The 15,895-nt window shown below is 42.7% G+C and overlaps 1 protein-coding gene and 1 long non-coding RNA gene across 3 annotated transcripts in view; one reads left to right on the top strand and one right to left on the bottom strand.

Moving 5' to 3' along the window:
• The window catches only part of Ccbe1 (collagen and calcium binding EGF domains 1), a 267,922-nt gene that overhangs the window by 190,530 nt on the left and 61,497 nt on the right, over nucleotides 1-15,895 (top strand). The window lies entirely within an intron of this gene.
• Nucleotides 9,996-14,285, bottom strand: LOC106147881. Its single transcript, XR_001232896.1, has 2 exons — nucleotides 14,201-14,285; nucleotides 9,996-10,172 (listed from the first exon to the last, which is right to left on the bottom strand). It is a non-coding gene; the product is annotated as an uncharacterized LOC106147881 (long non-coding RNA).

The following is a 15,895-nucleotide window of genomic DNA, read 5'->3' as shown; positions in this document are numbered from 1 at the left end:
GAGGAGGAGGCCAAGGAGAGAAAACAAAGAGACCGAGAAAAAGCAGCTGCTTTTGCTGCAGCACTAAGAGAAAACAGACCCTCAGTCTGATTCTCAGGGCCCCAAGAAAACTCAACAACTACATTCATCTGCTACAACTGTTAAAAGCCAGGCCACCTCAAGAGGAACTGCCCTAAGAAGCCCCCTGGGCCATGCCCAGAATGCAAAGGTCGCCACTGGAAACCAGTCTGCCCTCTAAAGTGGAGGCCCCAGAGCTCAGACCCATCCTACCAGTTAGTCTAACAGGAATGAGGGGCCCAGGGCCTACTCTGCCTTCTCCCTCTGGCCAGACTGTCATCTCCATGGAGGAGCCCCGGGTAATCATGACTATAGAGGAAAAAGAAAACAGCCTATTGCTAGACACAGGTGCAAGTCTCTCAGTCCTTCTTTTCAATCCTGGCTTTCCTTCCAGCCATCACACCTCAGTGAAAGGAGTCACTGGTGAGGAGGTAATATGCTATTTTCACACCCCTTAGGCTGTAACTACTTGTTAGATCTTTCTTGCATATCTCTGTCTTCTTGAGAAACCACTTTGATGATACCACCATGTATTATAGCAGCCATTGATATTTTCCTACTAATCTGTCCATAACTCTGTAATGCTTGTATTGTTCCTATGCTATTTCATAAATATTGTATGTTTATTACTATGTATTTCCTACAACAACCATTGAGAATAGTCAATGATTATTCAATTGGTCACTCATGTATATCTCTACTTATTTTCTTTAGAAATTATTTTAAAGATACCAAAGTATAGTACAACAACCATTGATAATTTCCTACCACTTTTGTCTGTAACTCACTATTATTTGTCTATTTGCTTTCCTGAGAAACTATCTTGTAGATAACAATATGTAAAACAACAACCATTGATAATCTCCTACCACTTTGTCTGTAATTCAGTAAGCCCCTCTATTACTATGTTATCCTTCTTTTACTCTTTAAAATAAAAAAATAAAATAAAATAAAATACCTGTTGTAAGATAGAATAATTATACGACAAGGCTGAATTCACTATGTAGGATGAACTTCACTTCATAAATTAATTATACCTTAGCTGTTTGCTTCTAATAGTCTGAAAGTGGCAATATGGTGGCCATGGGTAGTGTGGCATGAGGATAATAGAGCTTTACTTCAGTGAGAAGCTATTTAAACTAACTTACGGGTGCTAAAGCACAAGTCTCTTTCTGAAATACTGTGTTCCATGCACTTTTTCTAGGCAACTGTCAACTATGGATGACATTGCCATCATCATTCCATGATGCTTAGAGTCGTGCGATCCAAGGGCCTGAAAGGAACACCCCAGATACATTTCTCCCCAGGTGTCCATAGTAGTTCAGTGTATTTGTGGTAACTTCGTATGCTTTTTGTGTTTGATATATGGTATCCAATCTGCATAGTATATTCTAGGTGATACAGCTGCTATTGAGAATGATTTATTTGAAAGGAAAAAGAGAAAACTGCACCATAATCTCATTCTTTCTTCTTCATACAGTGAATTGCTGAGGATTTGGGAGGCAGTACCAAATATGACAGGCATGTGTGGAACTATTGGTCTTTGATCTATGATAGAAATGCAAATTTGAACCATTGAGTAGTTTGGCTTATGTTTGCTTTAAATACATACAATTGTGGTTATTAGCTTGTAAGACTATATAACTTTGAAAGCATTAATAGTTTTGAAGGAAACAATGTTTTCCAATTGAAGGGGCTTAGAGAGTGGTACAATGTTATTAATACAATGGGCTGTTGTTATGCAGATTGTTAATGACAGCTATTAAAATGTATTTTAGTAGAAAGAAATACCCATGTAACCATTTTTTCACCTTCAGCATAGGATTCAATAAGTTAGAAGAGATATTCAACACTTTGTTAAACTCTGTGTTAGATGATTTTGCCAACTACAGGCTTGTGGAAATACTCTTTTTTTTTGGTACTGGGAATGGAACTCAGGACCTTGCACTTGCCAAGCAGGTGTTTGTGCTGCTGAGATATATCCCCGGCCCTCTTTTTTTTTATGGAAATATTCTACATATGTTTAAGCACACTAAGCCAAGTCATGATGTCTGGTAGGTTAGATGTATTAAATACATTTTCAACTTAAAATATTTTTAATTTATGGTGAGCTTATTAAGAAGTAACCCCATTGTTAGGGAACATCTTGCAAGATTAGCCTACAACTTTATTTTTCTTCTTCCTTTTTTATTTCATTCTTTTTCATGATGATCCTTTACCAGTAAGTCCAGGGACCGAAGAGCTGGCATTGATCTAGATGAAGCTCCTGGTAGAGGTGATAAAGTGCCAGATGGTGATTAAGACCAGAAAGGAGCCTCTTTCAGAGAGTATTGGGAGCAGCTGCTTGCCCCTGCCCCTGACCTACTATTAGAGCAGCTTTACAACAGTGTGGGTGAACTTAGTAGTGGGTTTTCTGGTTTCTCCAGAAGCAACCCATTTAAATGCATGCAGATTACTGGGGAGATGATCCCAGGGAGCACATATAGGGAAGTAGAGAAGTGAGACCAGGTGGAGAAGGTAGCCAGCAGAGCTGTGTTAAAAATGAATTATCACATGGGTCCCTGTAAGTTAATCCAGCTGGGTCTGGTATCAGTGAATGGTGAGAAGCTTCCTGTCATTGGCTGCCAGATGCTCTCAGGGTGGTGCTAATTCCCTGGCACTCCCTGCTTTGTCTCCATGGGCAGTTCTGCAGGCCAAGTGATAGATGTGCCAGCTGTGGGAAGTTGAACCAACAAACTGAAAATGTGAGGATTCTGGGGATATGAGTGGAGCCCCCATAGCGTCTACAGCAGTGTGCCTCCCTGTAAACAGTGGGCCCTCCACTCATATGGCACATGTACAATGCTCTGTGCTTGTTGAAGTCAAATTACAGCCTTTCCTCTGCTTGTCCCTCCTAATTAGCACAGAGACAAGGTCCACAACAATATGGACCTCTATCTACATGAGTAATAGCCAACACCAAAAGTAAATGGCTGAACAGGGAAGACCCACTAGCACACAAGTGATTTAGAATTCTGTTTATAGTTGCATAGTGAATAATTCTTGTTCATTATGATACACATTGAAATGTGTATAAATACTTACTGAATCCTGTGCCTGCTGCAGGGTAGAAACTAACAGTGTGATGATGAACACTCTTTGTTGCTCAAGTCCGTGACTTCTCATCTCCTCTCTCATGACACTGGTCAAAGGGACAAGTTCCTCCTTCCTTAGCTTTCCAGAGAAGCATCTGCTGTGTTCAGAACCACGGACAGTGATGTAGGCAGCAGCAAGACCCCGGCACCCAGTAATCCGGAGTTGCTGGTCCCGCTTCAGATCCCTCTGCTAATCTTTGGAACTCCTCAGCCCCCAGGACCAGGTTTATTGAGTGATCAGGAAACTTTATTCCCTCTTCTATTCCCTAAGAACGTCATTCTTGGTGTCTAGAGCTCTGACTCCTTCCGCCACCCTGCCTGCTAATGCCATAGAAAAGCTGGTGGTCTGAGAACTTCTTTCCATGCCTTCTCACTGTTAGCACCTGGTTTTAAACATGTTAAGGAAGTCTGCAAGAAAAGAACAGAGCTGATTGGATGCACTGACACAATGATAAGATGGGGCCCAGTTATACTTGACAGATCAAAAGCAAAATAGTGGTGTTTATTATAAGGGCATCAGTGAGCTCGGGTTTGGGGCATACATATTTATGGGTAGTGGCAGTGTGGCATGGGGTCATCTATATATTAATAAATAACTTCACAACAGAGGCCAAAATAGCTATCACTGAGTCTTACCTTTGTAAAAATATGAAAGCAGGTGAAAATTTCTTCTCCAGTTGAAGGAAGCTGCCTCTGGGTAGCTAGACTGAATATTTCTAGAATCCCAAAAGTCCAAAATTTCTCCAAATAGCAATAATACAAAAGGTCAGTTTATCTAGAGGTGAGCCAAAGCCCACTGGATGTCCCTTCTCTATTTCTTCTTCTCAAAAGGTTCTTAGCAGTTTCATCCCATTTTTGGAAAAAAAAAAAAAAAAGAAGAAGAAGAAGGGAAAATAGAAATTAAATGACTCATGTCAATTGCTCCCCCCACTTACTATGGGGAGAGTGTGCATTTCTAGTTTAGAATACAGATATCTCTCCCTGTAGTTTAAATTTATGGATATGAGGGAAGTGCCAGGAAAAACTAGTGCCATTCACGGGGTCTGGCTGATACAGGAAACTTGGTATTTGGTGTATTTCAAGATGACCCCAGATACAGGAAGTAAGGATAGGAAATAAGGCTGCACAGTACTTTTGAAGAAAGACTCCAAAAGACTCACGTCCTAGCATATATTGGCATGAACAGTGGACTGACACCCCCGCCTCCCAGGGCACTCTCAGCGTTTGCTGTGTTATTCTGGCCGCCTTGCAGTGCACTCTTATGTGGTCAGCTGTATCCCTGCCCAAGAGGGCTGCGGGCTGGCCTCCAAAGAGTCCGTAATGTCAAGAACCAGGTCACAATGGGAAAAACAGTTAAAATAGAAATTTGGCTCACAAGCCAGGAGGCTGTGGTAATGAGCCCCGGCACGTCCTAGGAAGAGAAACAGACCCTGACACAGAGTCTCAACAGGAGGGTAAACAAAGATACACTGTGCTGACCCCACACTCTCCTTTTCCTTCTGTATCAGTGGAATGTTAATGACTCAGTTCATCCACGAGGTACCGTACCGTTGCAACAACAAACACTGGTGGCTACTATCTCCACTCTGCATGTTTGCTGGCCCGTCTCGCTTTCACTGGCTCCTGCTAATCCGTCGGCCCTGATGAAGAGTTGCAGATATTTGCTTTCTGAAGAGTAAAATCTGGGTCCTTGTCCCCTGTCCTCGGCAATGTGGCTTCTATAAATGAGAGTAATTCTGCCCTGAGAGGTGAATTTGAAGTGTGAATGTTTGTCAGACACTAAAATACAGCAGGCAGTAGGCTTAAGCTTTGCTCTGTTATCCCCTTCAGTCTCCCTCTGACCCATAAGGTAGACCTGCCTCTTAGACCTGCTGTGTAGATGAGCAAACTGAGAGGTTCAGCAAGATGCATTTCCCAATCACAGCTGAAAAGTAGCAGGCAGAGCCTGTACCCGGACAGGCTGACATTTCAGCCTCTCTGCTCTACCACTTCCCTTCCCAGCTGATTTTATAAGGACAGCAACACAGAGCCACTTAATTTTAAGACAGGGTTTGCTCCCAAAGGATCTGTTTTTAACTCATTCATTGTCATCAGCCTCAAAGATTACCATGACTTCCTAACCTGCAATTTTGCCAACACGGTCTGTCTCCCAGTCGAACTTATGCTGACCACCCAGATGAATTACTGCTCAGAGACAGAGTGCCATGAATTGCTGCTGCCAGAAATGGGAACAGAGTAGTTTGAGAAGGCACTGGCGGGGGAGGACTTTAAGAGCCCCATGTGGAAATGATACATTTTATGGGCAAATTGTGGCTCAAGGCCCTGCTTAGGAGAAGTAACCCCCACCTCATACGTGCAGAGAAAGTGTTTAGTACCATATGTTTTTGGTAGGCACCGAATGGGTAGTTGCTGCCTTTATTATTAAGTCCTGGTATGTTTTTTCCTGAATAATAGCTTTAAATAAAACAAAGGCTTTACTTGTATAACTACAAATGCCAGCTAGAAAAATTTGAGTCAAATGTGGGACTTACCATAGTGTTTCAATCATGCCATATCCACACTTTCTACCTCGGGCCTCATTCTAATTCCAAGTTATTGTCCTATGCTTTTTAAATTTCTTGCACCTGTACTTCTTATTCTTTTTCTCTTGTATTTTGTATATCACCTTACACAACCTTACATCTTCTCTAGAGATAGCTAAACATGCATAAGTTTAAAAAATAAAGTAAGTATCAGAGTCTCCTACTTCTCAGCTCTGCAGATAGAAAAGGAGAACTGTGTGTACCTAACCTTGGCCCCCTGGTTATTGTAATTCCAGAAGTCAGTTGAACTGGGATCGGGAGAGTCAGAAACTGGAATAATTGAGATTTATTGACAACCACCTACAAACATAAGAAACTGCAGCCCCAACAGTTTTAAATGTGTTTGTCAACAGCTGATCACTTTTCCCTGATGTTTTAGTGCTTGAAACCGAAAGGCATTCTGTGTCATGGCAAGGGTGCTCTGGGACAAAAATTAAATGTTTTTTGAAGTCAACAGATGCCACTTAGATTAAGGTTGCTGCTTTAAAAGGAAGAAAGAAAAAGTTTCTATGGGGAAGAAAAAACAGAAGAGGAAAACATGCCTGAATTCCCCTTGGGATGTCTGTATTCCATAGAAAACAAAGCTCTGGCCAGCAGCTACCCTTACACGCACAGAGATCCAACCTCAGGGCCTGAGCCAGTGTGGAAATGTCACCCGTGTCATTCCCAGTCAGTCTAGCTGTGCGGTTGCTGGTGCTGGCTGCATGGAAGGCTGAGCTGCAGGGAAACAAAGTGGCAGATCAAAGGGGAGAGACACTGGCCTTGGATCTACTCACTTGGGAGGGCATATGTCACTGAGGAGCCCTGTCAGGGGAGTTCTCAAGAGTCTCGGATGCTCATCAGCACATATTAAGTGCCACTGTGAACTAGGCTGTCTAGTAGCAGTATACTAGGTACTGTAAAACCTGAGGCTCAGCATCTCTGATCCTGTTTCCTTCTCTACCACACAGTACAAAACTCTGCTTAAGATTTGGTTCTCTAACCCAAATGTTGCCGTAAAAGATACAAAATCGGTCCCTACTTATAATACTTATTGGAGACAGGCACATAATGTGGTGAGGTGTGTGAACATTTCCTTGACTGTATCATAAAGCCATGGCTTGCGTGAGATGGTGGCAATACTACTGCTTTTGTTGTGGTTACAAGCAGCCCTACAGGCTGAGCTGAAGTTCAGTAGAGCTATACATACAAGCCCTTCATCCCCTAGCAGCCAGCCCATGGTGGCTGAGCATAGTGTATAGGTCTCTCTCTCCCTGATGCCTGAGAGATAGTGTGGCATGACAGGTGGAGTGGGCTGGGAGTCCATCCGACACGAGTCTGAATTCCACTGCTGAGTCTCAACTTCCTCATCTCTGATATGGACACATGATTCTGCTGGAAACAAAACTCTGTCACGTAAACATTGCCAGACTTCACTTCTTCCTCACTGTCTGTCCCTAAGTGTAGCCTGTGCCTATTGACAGGGTACCCAAAGAGTAGCTTCGCTGTCACCTCCAGATTTATGGGTGTTCTCTGCCACCTAGAGCTCCCAGTTCATTCAACTGACTGCTCCTGCCTGCCTGGCTGGACCTGACTGGTGGCCACCTGTCTCCCCCTTCTGCCAGGCTCCATGCCTGACTGAAACCTCAGAGGATCTTTACTGAGGTTACAGTTGCTTAGCCTGAGGGAGAAATCATCCAGAAGAGGACAGCTGAAATTTGGCCTTACCTAAGAGCCGGACAATTAGGTGCTTTGTGCCTGGCTACTTCCTTCCTTCTTTGAATTGTTCCTCTCAGCATCTCCCCAGTACCTATACCCAGAATCCTTCCAGCTTTTAAATGACCATTCTCACCCTGTGCTCAAGAAAACCACACATTCCCATAGAAGGCAGTCCTACCTGTCTCTTTCTGTTTCTTTTTCTCTTTCCTGAATCTCCTGACAAAACCTGGCTTCAGTTTAGGAGAGCTCTCATGTCTCCCTCACACAGTCTCTTGGCTCTGGGTGCAGGCTGGAACCTGGAAGGAAGATGAGAAAAAGTGGGTGCTTATGTTCTCACCCGTTCACCTGTCTTGTGAGAGCAAGGTGCCTCTTCCTCCTCCTACCAGGGGCCTTCTGGATTTAAGCACGTCTCCCAGTGAGACTGCATTTCCCCCTCATCTTCAGCCCTGCTTTATCTCATCTCAGAAAGCTTGCTGTTTCTGTGAACAGTATCCTAACAAGGCTGGGGGAGATCGGGCTTCTGAACTGTGATGCACCAGGGGAGGGCTGGGCTTTGTGCTTTCAGGAACTATGAGAAGGTCAAGTACCCTGGAACCAGAGCTTAAAATCCCGTTCAACTGTCATCGATTCTAAGACATGTCGTCTTTGGCATTTTAACCTCTGAAATTGGGATGGGTCTTTCATTCACTGCTAGCCAAACAGCAGTGAGAATTGAGTTACCATTGCCTGTAAGTGCACAAACAACAATGATATCAAAACTCACATCAGGGTTTCAACTATTGGAAAGACTAACAGTGTTGGTACTGGGGAGGTGGCCAACTCAATATCTTCAGCAGCTTCCTCTCAGCAAAAAGCACAGGCAGGCTCTGGGTATTCATAGAGCCCACTTCTAGGTTTGTACCAATGACTTCTCATTCTTTAGGGATTCTTTTCTAAAAATGCCACATCACCAGAGTTCCTAGAAAGATAAAGGACAATGTTTTATGTGGAGGATGTGTTTATGTGCTGATGGCTCTGCTGGATGAGTTGCAAGAGGGATTTCCAAGCCAGACTCCATATGTGAGACAGTTTTAAGATCCTCTTAACTAGTTTATTTTGTTTACCTTTATAAGTAAATATCATTAAAAAGCAATAATCTGTCTAATTGGGATTAAAATAAGTAGTAAATATAAAAGAGCTTGGTGGGATGGCGCACGCCTGTCATCCTAGCACTCTGGAGGCTGAGCCAGGAGGATCGCTTTGAGTTCAAGGCCAGCATGGGTTACATAGTGAGACCTGGTCTAAAAAAAAAAAAAAAAAAAAAAAAAAAAAAAAAAAAAAACACAAAAATAAAAACTAGACAATGAAGCATCAACTGACAACTTTAAAAAAATTGTGATACATTAACTCATTAATAATGGTCTCTGATTCAATGAAATAGGGCATCAGCATCGGTAGAAGTGGCAGAATTGTGAACAGCAAAAATAATCAAATCGTAATATGTCACCAGCTCTCTCCCTCAAAAGTCGTGCACGTGAGAGATGGGGCAAATAGTCCTGGCATTCTCCATGGTTCACATGACAGCAGTAATCAATGGTCATGCAGAAGAATAGATTGCAGGGACTTCAGTCCTTCAAGGTCAAGGAAAGAGATGTCTCCCTGGCTGGGCTTCTCAAGGTCAGACTTCTTTGGGTTCTGTCATAGTGGTGCCTCACATTTTAGGACTTGGACTGCCAACATCACTGTTGCCTGCTGTTCAGCTTTTGGGCTGGCTAACTGCCTTTGAAATCCCACCACCCTTGTCAAGCAAATGAGTAGTCACGCCACGTCCCAGCCTTCCCCGTAAGACACCCGTCCCATAAGCTCGGAAACAAGTTGACTCACTTCAGCAATTACTTCTTTTCTCACCCAGTTTATTAACAGTGACATTCAATAAATCAGCCCCACCTAAAAGTACCTTTCAGAGAGAAAAAAAATCTGGATTTTAGGAGGGTCAGTGCAGAGCACACGTGAAATAATTGTTTTCTAATTCCTTCGTGTATGGCAATGGCTCGTTTCCACTAGGCGCTGAAGTTCCTCTTTCATGCGGTGTGCCGCAGTTAACTTCAGAAATGTGCTAGATTCAAAACGGGTCCAAAATCTCATTGTTTCAATGTGTGCCCACAAGGACTTCTGGTTAAGGACCAAATTCTTTGTTGTTTTCCCTTCTTTTTGTCTGTGAGGATTAATTACATTCAAAATAAAAATGTTAGCATTTTCTCCGTGTTTATCATTCCTCCGTACACAATAAGGCTAAAAATATAATTGCCAAGAATTTGCATTGCATATTAGTGATAGCAGTTGGTGCGCAGATGGGATCTTTAAGATTCTTGATCAGATAAATTGCTAACCATTGTAACTACTCCATACATGCCTCTGATCTTTCATTTATATTTGCATCTTTATAGAGATAACCTTTAGATTAGATTTTGATTTTAATGGTAAGCAGTGACCAAAGGGCAACTCACCACATTGATAAACATGGAAATAGTATGGCAGACATTACCTACTGCAGCCAGAGAGTCTTTCTGCTTTGTTTTGTTTTGTTCATTTTGTTCTGGTTTTGACATAATTCAGTTGGGGAACCACAGAAGCAGTGATTTCAAGTTGGTCTGCTTAGGAAAATTGCCGTCTGGAAGCTTGTTTCTCCTTGTTCTTACCATGGCTGAGCAAAAATCTTGGCCTTGAAAAAACAAGGCAAATGACAATAAAGACCATGTGCTATAACCTAGCATCCAACTGCTGGTATGTGGTCTACATAGTTAAAAAATACATTCATTTGTTGGCCTTGCATAAGTTACCTGACTTGGATGTTTGTTATTTATATAATTAAGAGTCTAATTTTATGCCTGCACTATGGTCAGCATTTTATGTAAACTATCTCTTACTTTCACACTTCCACCATGAGGCAAGTTTCATGTTGCTCTTTTACAGATGAGAAAACAAGTACAGAAAAGAGGTCTAAGGTTATACAGCTAGCATATGGACGAACTGGAATTCAAACTCAGGTCTGTCTGACTCCAAACACCAAGCACTTAGTTACTGTGCTGTGTGTATTATTTTCTTACTCCCAGAAAAATACCAGTGACTGTAATACTTTGCTTGCTTGGAAAAAAGGCCATAAAGAAAAGTATGAGTTTATGATCAGGTGCATATTTACTACTGATTACAAAGGAAATATTGTCTGCATATGTTGTAGGATTTTTGACAGATGCTTTCCATTCTGTTGGGTTTGTGGTGGACCCTGGTGTCTGGAGTTTAGGTAGCTAATATTGTCCAGGGATAAAGGGATGGGCATAAGTACAGTGTGAGGACAAGATGGCACAGCAGCCTGACCACAGCAGGCTTCTGGTTGACACCTACTGAGAAGTAGGTTGAAAGAGTAGAATGGAGTTGGAATAGGAGGATCCTCAGGAGCCGTGGGGAAGGTTATGACTCTAACAAGGAAGGACGCGAGGCAGAGAGGTCATGGATGAAACTGAGGAAAAGCAAGGTAATTTTTCCTTGGCCACAGCAATGCTGGAAGATCTGGGGGCCTGCAGTACGAAAACCAGGTAGAGTGTATTTGCCATTATCAGATCATGTGCTCTGTGTATAAGCAAGAGCACTTGTAGAAATGGAGGGAAACTGGTGAGAAGTAACATCGTAAAACCAAGAGGCATTGATATTGAGAAAAGGTGCACAAACTAGAGAGCTTAAGCCTAGTTGGTTTACAGAAATGAGATGAGCAATTCTGAAGGAGTGTTGGTTTGAGAAAAAGCATATGGCTGCTTTTCAGCTGTCTTGACTTGGAACAGCTTATGAGATCCCTTGGTGAAAATGTCCTGGGGTCATGGGACTTGAGCTGGAGTGAGGCTGTGCTGACAAAGAACATGTGGGAATGGGCAGGTAAAGGAAATTACACGATGAAGGCTGTGTGTGGAAACAATGGTCAGAGCAAAGGGGAAGCAAAGGAGGGAAGCTTGAGTTCATGAAATCTCAGCCGAAGAGGATGGAAGGAAAAGAGGACCTGCTCTGGCTAAAGGAGACTGACTAGGTCATTAGCATCATTTACATGATGAAGAGGAGGCACTCTATGGGGAGCAGATTCAGATTGATACTTTCCAGCTAGGTTGTCCCAGATGTGAGATGAATTTGTTGTTTCATCTGCACACCCAGATATGTACACTTTCCACTCTTCTCCCTCTTGCTCCAAGAGGCACACACATGTCAGTAGGGCTCCTCTGCCTTGTGGCTCCCGTCCTGCAAGGTTACCATAGACTGGCTCTGAACTTGACTTAAAGGTCATTGTCTACATAAAGTGATCTGTTCAATACATTTTCTCCTGCTGGGCTAGATTGTCTCTTCCTCCCTCATCCCTTTAGCAAATGGAATGTTTCCTTGGGCTGTCATGGCAAATGACCACAAGCCAGGGGATTACATGTTCCTGCCAGCTTGAGCCCCTGGGGGTACATGTGTGACTAACCCATCAGGCAACTTGTACCCGGTGGTATTTGCATGACTGTCTGAACCACCAGATGGGACAGTCGTGTGTGTACCATCAGTGATTCAGAGCCACCCAGTAGCAAGACAAATTGCAGCCCCATTGTGAATGTGTTAAAGTAACAGAAACTTATTCTGTCACAGTTTAGGAGACCAGAAGTCTAAAATCCATGTGTCATCAGAATTGGTTGCTTCTGGAGGCATTGCAGGAGGAACTGTCCATCCCCGCCTCCTAGCTACTGATGGTTGTAGCAATCCTTGGTGTTCCTTGGCTTGCAGATGGTACACTCACTCTGTCTCCATCTTTACATGTCCACCTTCTCTGAATCTCTGTCCTTTTTGATCTCTTAGAAAGACACTGCTGTTAGGTTTAAGGGTAATCTCTATCCTGGTATGATCTCAAGCCAATCCTCACTACTTCTACCTAGATCCTATTTGCAAATAAAGTCATCTGAGGTTATAGCATGAACATGAATTTTTGGAAGGGGCACTATTCGCCTCACAGCTCTGCTGTACAGTCAGCTGAAGTTCCTGTGCTTGCCTTATCATTCCCCTGCCCCAATGCCCATGTAATCTAGGCCCTGTGTAAACAGCACCTGCTTGAATTATCCTAATTCTAGTGTGCCCTCCCTTTTGGATTGGGAGTCTAAGTGGTAAACTTCCTTTTAGTACAACTAAAACAACTTACCTCTTGTATGAGAACTGAGTCAGTATTACTCCTATGAGGGCTCAATTTTCAGGAAAATCTCCAGTGTTCAGCTGCAGAAGCTCTCTCTGGCTTAAATGTTTTACTACATTCATCTTTTATAGTGAATGACTCTTTTGTTCTTATTTTACATGCCTTTAATGAATTATTTTAGAAGATGTGAAAATGGGCAAGTTAGTAAGATTGGTTTTCCAATCTTACTCTGCCCTGCCAAATCAAACCTGAGCATCTATTTTTCACATTTTGAGAGATGTACTACACAGTGGCTAATCAAAAGGATTGTGTTTTTAGTCCATGATGGTTGATTATAACTGAATGTTTATTTTCCCTGTGTTTGTGTACAATTGTGGTAACCCACTGCATGATGATGAATGTGTGACAGCATGCTTAATACATTCCATGGCATCAGGCCCAGAGATGGCTACTCTCATCCTGCTGGCCACCTCTTGGTCTCATGTTTAGTTTGGGGATGTCATCATGTGATCCCTTGGAAAATTTAGAGAAAAATAATGGCCAAATCGTTGTTTTCAGTTTCTAATAGCTTGAATGTGGCCCAGAGTTCTATACTTTCCCACTTCTCCTTCCATCTCACTGGGGAGCTTTCAAGTATTACCAAGCTATCTGGCATTTTCTTGATAGAAATGCAGAGCTGGAAAGAAGCACTGCATCGTGGCCATCTGAATCCATCAGTCTAACTCTCTTATTTTGCAGTGAGGAAAAGAATGCCCAGAGAGGCGAGTGCACCACCCATTGCCCCGTAGTGCATTTGTTGTGGCAAGGAGAGCAGTCCAGATTTTTGTCTCCTGTGACAGTGTCTTTTCCATATGTGACCTTGACAGGGTCTGAGTGACACAGAGTGAGTGCTACTTAAGTTTAGAGAGAGAAGAGGCAACCACTTGCTTGGCTGAGAGAGCCAGAAAAGGCATCAAAGATAGAGTAAAAATTGAGATAGACATGAAGTGTGAGTAGAGGTTAGATAGATTCTGTTTCCCTTGGAGCAGGCAGGAAGACATCCTATACTCCAGTGCTTTGTCATTTGAAAGAATTCATCTTGGAGTGTGATGTAAAAGTGCCACTGTCCGGTGCTTCTTAGGCATGCCTTATTTAATTTCCTGGTCAGCTTACTCCAGGCATAAGGTGAAGAGAGTAGTGGTCAACCAGAAGCCCCAATTAAGAAAATCACAGTTAAGCTAAGAAAATAAGGCATTCTAAGATCAGATTCTACTACTAATAATGGCAAACTTGTACTTAAGAAAATGCTTTTGAAAGGTGTAAATCTAGACTACAATATAAAGAAAACATGTATATAACTAGAATTTAATTTTAAAAATCTAGTTTCTTGGGGCTTTTCCAGAGATACATAAATTTATAAACTATACCATGGGAATTACAAAGATTGATTATGCTGAGACCCCCTGTATATATATTTAGCTGTCAAAATTTAGTTATCTTTTTCCACCTCAGGGATTTTATTCTGTCAGTGAGTGAACAACTTAGCTATGTAATATATGTTTAGCATTTACCTTCTGCCAAATCCTGGGGAAATTACAAAGATGAACAAAACAAGTTTCTTGCCTTCTAGGAGCTCACCATCTGGATGGAATGAGAAACACGTCAACAGTGAAGAGCTGGAGGAGCAGAAAGTGTTGAATAGAGGGCATCTTCAGGGGTGGGCCCATAGATGGAGAGTGAGGCACAGGGGTGAGGCTCTCCAGGAATATTTAAGCATTTGATGTGAGTGGATCACAGTGGGGAATGATAGAAAAGCCTGAAGAGTTAAGTGGGGCCATCTGTGTTCAGCAAAGGATTAGCTTGTAGGCAGTGGTAGCCAAGAGATTATATTGCTAGGGTAATAAAATAGACATTAGGAAAAATATTAGCAAGGGAATAAGATTGGAGGCAGGAAAATGAGTTAAAGGCTGTGGAAAGGGTAAAGGTGAGAGAGTTTAAGGTCTGAACTAAAGTAAGTGGCTGTAGAGATGGAGAAAGAAAGTAGAGGCCAAAAACATATTGTGGTGTCATCATGGGACAACAAGGGTGGGAGAATAGCTTAATTAGGAACACAGAAGTAGACCTCAGCACAAATTCCCGTCCTGCCATTTACTAGTTTTATGAACTGGCCACGCTGCTTAACTTCTCCAAACCTCAGTTTACTGATCTGTAAAGGAGGAATGATGTCTGTCTCTAGTACTATGGTTTGGAGTACTCGGTATTTATGGTACATAATATAAGCTCAATTAGTTATAATTGTTGTTGCTTCTGCTGCTGGTATTACAACCCAGATATCCTGACTTCTGACTGATAAACCTTCAGATTCTCTGTTGAGTGTCATTACTGCTAGTGGCTCTTAATGGTGATTGTGTGGCACTTGATTCCCACCGTGGCAATGTACATTGCTCTCTCCATGGCCACCAGCTGTACCCATATCACAGCAGGCTTTACATATCGCAGGCTTGTTCTTCAAAGGAATAAGCACAAACCCTGTCCCCACAAAAAAGAGACAAAGCAGTTCAGAGCATCATCCGACAAGAAACAGGATACCTAACCGACAGTCTTCCCACCACATTCACAGGTGGTTTTTTAGTTGTCTCTGTCTCTTTCTGAGGGATTTGTCACTGATTGGTGACACAGAGCGGTAAGTGTCCTTTGATGGGAGAGACAGTGCAAAACTGGGAGGAACTCACTCTTCCTCCCTGCCAGTGAGTTAGGACTGTTTGATTTCACAGCCTAGCAACCGAATCGCCGCCAGCCTCCAAGTGCCGCTTGCTTACAGCTCCACTCTGGCGCGCCTTTGTTTCTGAAGTGGAATTTATGGCTTTGTCCCTAATGTACCTTTTTTTTTAAAAGTGAAAAAAATCAGATCCACAAAGCCAAGTTTTGTAAGCTTGAGAATTCCAAAGGCTGGAAGTAGGGCTGCAGTTCACTAGGCAAGTGTTTAGAGCTGCCCTCTGGCTTACCTTTGTTTAGATAAATAATTGAAAGTGTGCCATTTACAGGGCCCAGGCCCTGGAGGCACACAGAGGAATCTGGCTAGAGGCTTCTTCATTGGAAGCAAGAGATAAGCAGCAACACAGCCTGTTCCTCCCTTGGGATGCTAACTGAGGATGGGGAGGTTATTTTCTTTGGAAATCCTCTTCTGGGTTTGTCCAAATCAGAGGATGGCACACGTGTGAGCCTCATCCTACATACAAAGCAAAACGTGCTTCCATATCCCACCA

Source organism: Chinchilla lanigera, unplaced genomic scaffold, assembly GCF_000276665.1.
Source record: "Chinchilla lanigera isolate Chin_1 unplaced genomic scaffold, ChiLan1.0 scaffold00001, whole genome shotgun sequence".
NCBI lineage: Eukaryota > Metazoa > Chordata > Mammalia > Rodentia > Chinchillidae > Chinchilla > Chinchilla lanigera.
This window is presented reverse-complemented; position numbering and strand designations above follow the sequence as displayed.